Source organism: Phodopus roborovskii, unplaced genomic scaffold, assembly GCF_943737965.1.
Source record: "Phodopus roborovskii unplaced genomic scaffold, PHOROB, whole genome shotgun sequence".
NCBI classification, from domain to species: Eukaryota; Metazoa; Chordata; class Mammalia; order Rodentia; family Cricetidae; genus Phodopus; species Phodopus roborovskii.
The window spans coordinates 24,756,623-24,763,810 of NW_026126514.1; the positions used below are offsets into that span (position 1 = coordinate 24,756,623).

Sequence of the window (7,188 nt, forward strand, 5' to 3'; positions counted from 1 at the left end):
GCAGATACAAAGGCATACACTGGAAGTTGGCCTCTCTTCCCCACGGCTTTCATCTGTTTCATTCCTGTTCAGTTTGTTGTGTATTATTCCCAACTGAGTCTGACATTTTTCAAGTATTTTCTTTCCTGTTTTCATACTGTTCTCGACTTGAGTGGAAACTGCTTTTCTCAGTAACATTTGATATACCTTCCCCTCTTTTAAACACCCCAGAAATTTATTTGATGCTTGCTTGAATACATTTTATATAGAAAGGTTGGGACTGTTTGTGTTGGGTGCCCCTGGTAAATTTCATGGAGGCCTTGAACCGTAAGAGTGCCAATCCATGAACATCAGAAATGGAAACCGAGAGCCCAATTTTAGGACTGCTCTGAAGATTTGTCTCTGGTCAAATCAAGCCACTCCATTGAAAATGCTCGAGGTGTTAGAGCTTCTGTGTGAAAACAGCTGACATGCAGGAGGGCATTTAGATTCTGGTTTGTTGAATACTTAAATACTTGGAAATAAGAATATTCAGCTTTGAAGTTTTCAATACTGGAAAACTTTCAAGTCTGGGGCTTATAGCCAGGAAGGGCTGCTTCGTATTCCTGAAACTGGGCTGTTTCCACAAGGCTAATCTTCAGCTTTGGCTTCCATCTCTTCTGTATCATCATCTCTGTCCACTTCTGAATTTTCTCTCTCCAGCAGTTCCATCTGCCTTGTGAGTTCAGTCTCATCTGTATCTGTGACCACTTTGGGCTCCATCTGAACATTGAACACACCCCTCTTCTCTTCAGTCTTCTCTTAGATGACTGCCATAGTCTGATTGAGAACAAAGAGGCCTTCTGTTCTCTCTAGTGTCGCTGTCATCACATACCTGGGTGGAGCTATTAGGTTAATCTTGATGGGCATGGTTTCTGTAGAACAATTCAAACCTGCTCTCAGGGCTTCCTTTACAGCATCAATTCCTTCATAACCATAGCAAGCTACTTCAATATCTGCTCAAATTTTGGAAGCTTGTGAAGTCAAATGCCTATTGATATTGGTAATGAGTACTTCTTGTTCATTTTCATCCAAATCTAAACTATCCAAGATAGATGGGTCTGAGATGGCATGCTTAAAGACATCATAAGCACTATATCCAGGTTTCTTGTACTTGTCATCAAAGTCCCAGGCAGTCCTCTGGAACAGGCTTTCCAGTTGCTCATCCTTGGTATATTCTAATACTTCAGCAACAGGGCAAAGAATGCTATAAATAGTTTTGGGTTTTGTGGCTTTGTCTTAACATTTGTTTGCTTCATCTGCAGAAACTCTTCTTTTTGACCAATCAATACATCCTTTCTTTGTCCACTCTAATGACAACTGCACATTCATTTCTGCCAATGCGGATCAGTTTCCTTATAGAACAGATATGTCGTCTGGATAATTCACTAAGAAGAATCATGCTTTCAATGTCATTGTATTCCAACAAGCTGACATAGGCTCCCATCTCAGCAATGGATCTTACATTCACCATCACTACATTTTCCACCTTGGGGAATTTGTGATGATAAAATCTACAACTCAGACCCTGCATTCTGAGGTGCACATGTGAATTCTGAGCTAGGGTCCCATGTTGTGCTCCTTAACAGCAAGGAAGAGACTTGGCCCATCAGCACTGGACACTGAACCTCCTCAGTGTGCACTTTGCTCAACCCAGTGCTCATGAAGAACCACCTCTCACTATATCACTCTATACCTCCCTTTCAAAACATACTAGATTGCTTTATTCTTTTTAATGGCTGCATATAATTTAAGATGAATGTAACAGTTTATTAAGTAGATCTTCTTTAGAGAGAATTTGATAACTATATCTATGTGCATGCATTTTGTATACGTTCTGGTTTGGTTTCTATTGCTGTGATAAAACACTGACCAAAAGCAACCTGGGGAGGAAAAGAATTTATTACATTACAGGTTATAGTCTATCTCTGAGGGAAGCCAAGGCAGGAACCTAGAGGTAGGAACCAAGGCAAAGACCACAGGGGAACATTGTTAGTGGCTTGCTTTCATTTGGTTCTCTAGGATACTTCTCTTTCTTTCTATAATTATTGTATTTTTTTTATTCTTCTATCATACATTATATCCTGATCACAGTCTCCCCTCTCTCCCCTCCCCCAAGCCTCCCCCTCCCTTCTTCCCAAGATCTACACCTCACTCTCCCCTCAGAAAAGAATTGGCCTCCTAGGGATATCAACCAAACACAGCATAACAAGCCTCAATATGAGCAGGCACATACCATCACATCAAGGCTGAATGAGGCAATTCGGAAAGAAGAAAGGGTCCCACAAGCAGGCAAAAGAGTCAGAGGCAGCCCCCTCTCCCACTGTTAGGGATCCCACAAGAACACCAAGCTACTTATCCATAACATATATAGAGAGGGCCTGGCTCAGACTCCTACAGGATCTCTGATCTCTGTGAGCTCCCATGAGTTCAGGTCAGTTGATTTTGTGGGCTGCGTTCTCGTGGTACTCCTGACCCCTCTGGTTTCTCTGGTCCTTCCTTCCCTCTTTTACAGAACTTCTTGAGCTCTGCCTGATGTTTGGCTGTGGGACTCTGCATCTTCTCCCATCAGTTGCTGTGTGAAGTCTGTCTGGTCTCTTAGATGACAATTCTGCTAGGCTCCAGTCCCAGAACACTCTGCAGACAGGACAAGTTGTAGGTTGAAGGTTTTGTGGCTGGCTTGGTGTTCCAGTCTCTCTACTTCAAGTCTTGCTTGATTACAGAGGATGGCCAGTTCAGACTCTGTGTCCCCCATTGCTAGGAGTCTTTGCTAGGATTATTCTTGTAGATTCCATGGAATTTCCATTGTACTAGGTTTCCACTTTGCCTTCTCGATACCCCCAATTCTAGTCATTTCCCCCAGTATTCTCCCCACCCCAATCTGATCCCTCCAGTTCCCAACTGCATCTGCCCCCAGTCCACCTTGGAAATCTATTCTATTTCCCCTTCCCAGGGAGATCCTTGCAATCCCCCTTGAGCCCTCCTTGTTATTTAACCCTCCCTGGGTCTGTGGACCATTGCATGAATATATTTTACTTTACAGTTAATATCCACTTATAAGTAAGTACAGACCATGTTTGTCTTTCTGGGTCTGGGTTATCTCACTCAGGATGACTTTTTCTAGTTCATCCATTTGCCTGCAAATTTCATGATGTCATTACTTTTAACAGCTGAGTAATATTCTATTGTGCAAATGTACCACATTTTCTTTATTCATTCTTCAGTTGAGAAACATCTAGATTGTTTCTAGTTTCTGTTTATTACAAATAAAGCTGTTATGAACATAGTTGAGCAATGTCCTTGTGACAGAATGAAAAGTTCTTTGGGTGTATACCCAGGATTGGTATAGCTGGGTCTTGAGTAGATGGATTCCCAAATTTCTATGAAGTCACCATATTGATTCTCAAAGTGGCTATACAAATTTGTATTCCCACCAGTGATGGAGGAGTGTTCCCCTTTGCTCTACATCCTTGCCAGCATAAGCTATCACTTGTGTTTCTGATTTTAGCCATTTTTGATAAGATAGAATTTCAAAGTAGTTTTGATTTGTGTTTCCCTGATGGCTAAGGATGTTGAATATTTCTTTAAGTGTTTCTCAGCCATTTGAAATTTCTCAGTTGAGTATTCTCTGTTTACGTATGTATGCCATTTTCTAATTAAATTATTTGGTTTGTTGATGCCTAATTTCTTGAGTTCTTTATGTATTTTGGAAATTAGCCCTCTGTCAGATGTGGAGTTGGTGAAAATCTGCAGACAAAAGTTTCTGTCCTTCCCGGTCCTACAGCCATTTAGTTCCAAATAAACACACAGAGGCTTATTACTAACCAACTCTTAAAACTTAAGTTAATCCATAATTCTTATCTATGTTTAGCCACATAACTTGGTACCTTTTCTGTGTAAGGCATTCTCATCTTGCTTCCTCTGTGTCTGGCTGGAAACTGAGTCTCTGCCTTTCCTCTTCCCAGAATTCTAGCCTAGTAGCCCTGCCTGGCTACTGGCCAATCGGTATTTTATTAAACCAATATGAGTGACAAATATTTTCAGTGAACAAGAACATTATCCCACATTAAAAATCTTTTTCCATTCTGTGGGCTGCCAATTTGTCTTATTGATGGTGCCTTTGCCTTATGGAAAGAAGCTTTTCAGTTTCACGAGATTCCATTTATTAATTATTAATCTAACACTAATGCCTTCACTATTGGTGTTCTGTTCAGGAAGTTGCCTCCTGTGACAATGAGGCTATTCCACACTTCCTCTTCTATTGTGTTCAGTGTATCTAGTTTTATGTTGAGGCCTTTGATTCACTTGGACTTGAGTTTTGTGCAGAGTGATAGATATGAGTCTATTTGAATTCTTTTACATAGTGACATCCAGTTATACCAGCACCATTTGTTGATGATGCTTTCTTTTTTCCATTGTACATTTCTGGCTTCTTTATCAAAACTCAGGTGTCCATAGGTATGTGGATTTACTTCTTGGTCTTGATTTCAATTCCATTGATCAGTGTGTCTGTTTTTATATTAATATGTTATTGTTTTTATTACTACAACTCTCCAGTACAGCTTGAAATCAGGGATGGTGATACCTCCAGGAGTCCTTTTATTGTGTAGGATTGTTTTAACTACCCTGAGTTATTGTTTTTCCATATGAAATAGAGTATTGTTCTTTCAAGGTCTATAAAGAATTGTATTGGAAATTTGTTAGGAATTGTATTGAAGCTGTAGATTGCTTTTGATAGGATGGCCATCTTTACTATGTTAATCCTACTTATCCTTGACCACAGGAGATTTTTCCATTTTCTGATATCTTTTTCAATTTCTTTCTTCAAAAACCTGAAGTTTTTATCATACAGGTCTTTCACTTGCTGGTTAGAGTTAACCCAAGATATTTTATATTATTTATGGCTATTGTGAATGGTTTCTTTCTCAGCCTGTTCGTCATTTATTTATAGAGGGGGTACTGACTTTTTTTAAAAAAATTAATCTTGTATCCAGCCACTCTAGGAGTTCCCTGGTAAAAGTTTGGGGGCCGCTTATATATACTTATCATCTGCAAAAGCAATATTTGACATCTTTTTTCTAATTAATATCCCCTTGATCTCTTTTTGCTGTTTTATTGCTCTACCTAGAACTTCAAGTACTATATTGAATAGATACGGGAAGAGTAGACATCCTTGTCTTGTTACTGTTTTTAGTGGGATTACTTTGTGTTTTGTTCCATTTAATTTGATGTTGGTTATAGGCTTGCTGTAAATTGCCATTATTATGTTGAGGTGTCTCCCTTGTATTCCTGATGTCTCCAAGCCTTTAAAATGAAAGAAAGGGTGTTGATTTTGTCAAAGGCTTTTTCAGCATCTATTGAGATGATCATGTGTTTGTTTATTTGTTTTTTCCTTTCAGTTTGTTTATATGGTGAATTACATTGACAGATTTTTGTATGTTGAACCATTTCTGCATCTCTGGGATTAAGCATACATGATCATGGTAGATTATCTTTTTTGATGTCTTCTAGGATTCGGTTTGTGAGTATTTTACTGAGTATTTTTACATCAATGTTCATGAGGGAAATTTGTCTGAAATTCTTTGTTGAATCTTTGTTAAAACTTTGTGTGGCTTGGATATCAGGATGACTGTGGCCTCATGAATTTGGCATTTGGTTTGTACAGATTATTGTCAAATTGTCTACCATACATTTATGTTACATTACCATTAGCAACAAATGAATTGATTTTTTTTTTTCTCTTTGGAGCTATTGTTATACCCAAATTCTGAATCCCAAAATCACCAAGAGACCTATTCATTCCAATGCAAAAGCAAAGAGTCTTTTATTAATTAACAAGTTAACTGTTAACTTGGGCCCTCTGTTTGTTCTATATGACAGGTGGAGTGAGAAGGACCTCAGGAGCCACGAGGCAGGGAATTTATTGGGTAAAGCAAAGGGAGTGTCTAGGGGTCTGCAACAGCCTCAGGATTGGTGCATTTCCGGGCTTGGGTGACCTGTCCTGTGTTGATTGGTCAACTGGTTGCTATGGCCTATGGGTCCACTTAGGGTGGTTTCTATGGTCTGCAAGCCACTGTTATACCACTTTTACCATAAAGCACATCCAGAGCTTGCCAGCTAACTTCTGATTGGTTTCTTGCCATATGGAGAGTATCTGACCTCCTAGTGACTGGGGTAGGTCTGCCAAGGTCAGAAGGCCAGAAACTCAGCAACATGTGCAGAGTCAGAGGCCTATATCTTGCTGGGTCTTTTCTGCAGCCTGTCATGGCTGCTAAAACAGGAGGCTGGGTGGGGGTCTGGTCCCTTCAATATCGGATATACCAAGGTTTTTATTTTGTTTTTAATGGTGCTGAGTATTGAGCTGAGTGCTTCACAGTCATGTCAAGCACATGCTGGACCACTGAGCTGTATCCTTAGTTCTTATCAAGGTTTATCTTTTTGAGTTGAGTCTACCTATGCCCCCTGGATTTTCTTTGAACTCAAGGTCCTCTTGCCTCAGGATCCTCATTGCTGACATGATAGTCATATGTTACCACCCTCAGCCTCCTGATCAAATGTTTGATTGTTGTCAATCTGAAGGGAAAAAATAGAATCTCACTAGAATTTTAAAATGTGTTTACTTTAAAAGTCAGTTGAGTTTTAAAAATCTATTAAATAGCCAGTTATGTCTTATTTTGAAGCTAATGTTTCTAGTATCAGATATTCTCACCTTTGCAGCCCAGTTTTATTTATATGTATATGTGTGTGTTTGTGCATGCATGCATGCATGTATATATAGTCTCATGTACCCACAGAAGCCAGAGAAGTTATTGGATCCTCTGGAGCTAGAATTACAAGTTGTGAGCCACCTGACATGGGACTGGGAATTGAACCACAATAAGAGTACAAGTGCTCTTAGCCATTGAGCTATCTCTCCAGCTCCTGTACCTTACTTTTTTCTTTAAAATTTTTTCAAAGATTTGTATGTGGGTATGTGTGTGTGTGTGTGCGTGCGCGTGCGCACACACGTGCACCCGCACACACAGATACTCACAGAATTAAGTGGAGTTGTAGTTATTGATGATTGTGGGCTGCATAATGTGGGTGCTGGGAACTTAACCCAGGACCTCTGGAAGAGCAATGAGTGCTTCTAACTGTTCCTCCAGACTCCTTTTACAAATGCATTTCTTC

The 7,188-nt window shown here is 39.8% G+C and overlaps 1 pseudogene; it reads right to left on the bottom strand.

The window, feature by feature from the left end:
• Positions 1-509: 509 nt before the first annotated feature.
• Positions 510-1,552, bottom strand: LOC127230721 (eukaryotic translation initiation factor 2 subunit 1-like; annotated as a pseudogene).
• Between the last annotated feature and the right edge of the window lie 5,636 nt (positions 1,553-7,188).